The sequence below is a fragment of the Phoca vitulina genome, unplaced genomic scaffold (assembly GCF_004348235.1).
Source record: "Phoca vitulina isolate PV1807 unplaced genomic scaffold, GSC_HSeal_1.0 scaffold3, whole genome shotgun sequence".
Lineage (NCBI taxonomy): Eukaryota > Metazoa > Chordata > Mammalia > Carnivora > Phocidae > Phoca > Phoca vitulina.
The window spans coordinates 59,943,003-59,943,369 of NW_022589706.1; positions in this window are offsets into that span (position 1 = coordinate 59,943,003).

A 367-nucleotide genomic window follows, 5' to 3' on the forward strand; every position below is an offset into this window, starting at 1 on the left:
GATGCTGTTCACATCTTGATTTTGTCTGGTATCAGAGGAGAAAGAAACTAGGAGGAAGTTTATTTTCCTCTGTCCTCTTGAAGGCCGGGACACAACCAATATTCTTGACGGGATTTAAAAAAATACGCCGTCGCTCCTACCCTTTCTTCCTCGATCTTCTCCTTTCCCCCTCCTCTCCCAACCACCCCACCCCTACTTCCTCTTCTCTCTCTCCCCCTGCTGGTTTGCTGGTTACTTCCCCCTTCCCTTCTGTCCCGGCTATAGCAGGGTCCAGGCTGCCTGCGAGGGACAGGGCGAGATTGGCTGTGGGCTGTACAGATCAGCCAAAGAACGAAGTAGTCAGTCTCTCTCTCTCTCTCTCTCTCTC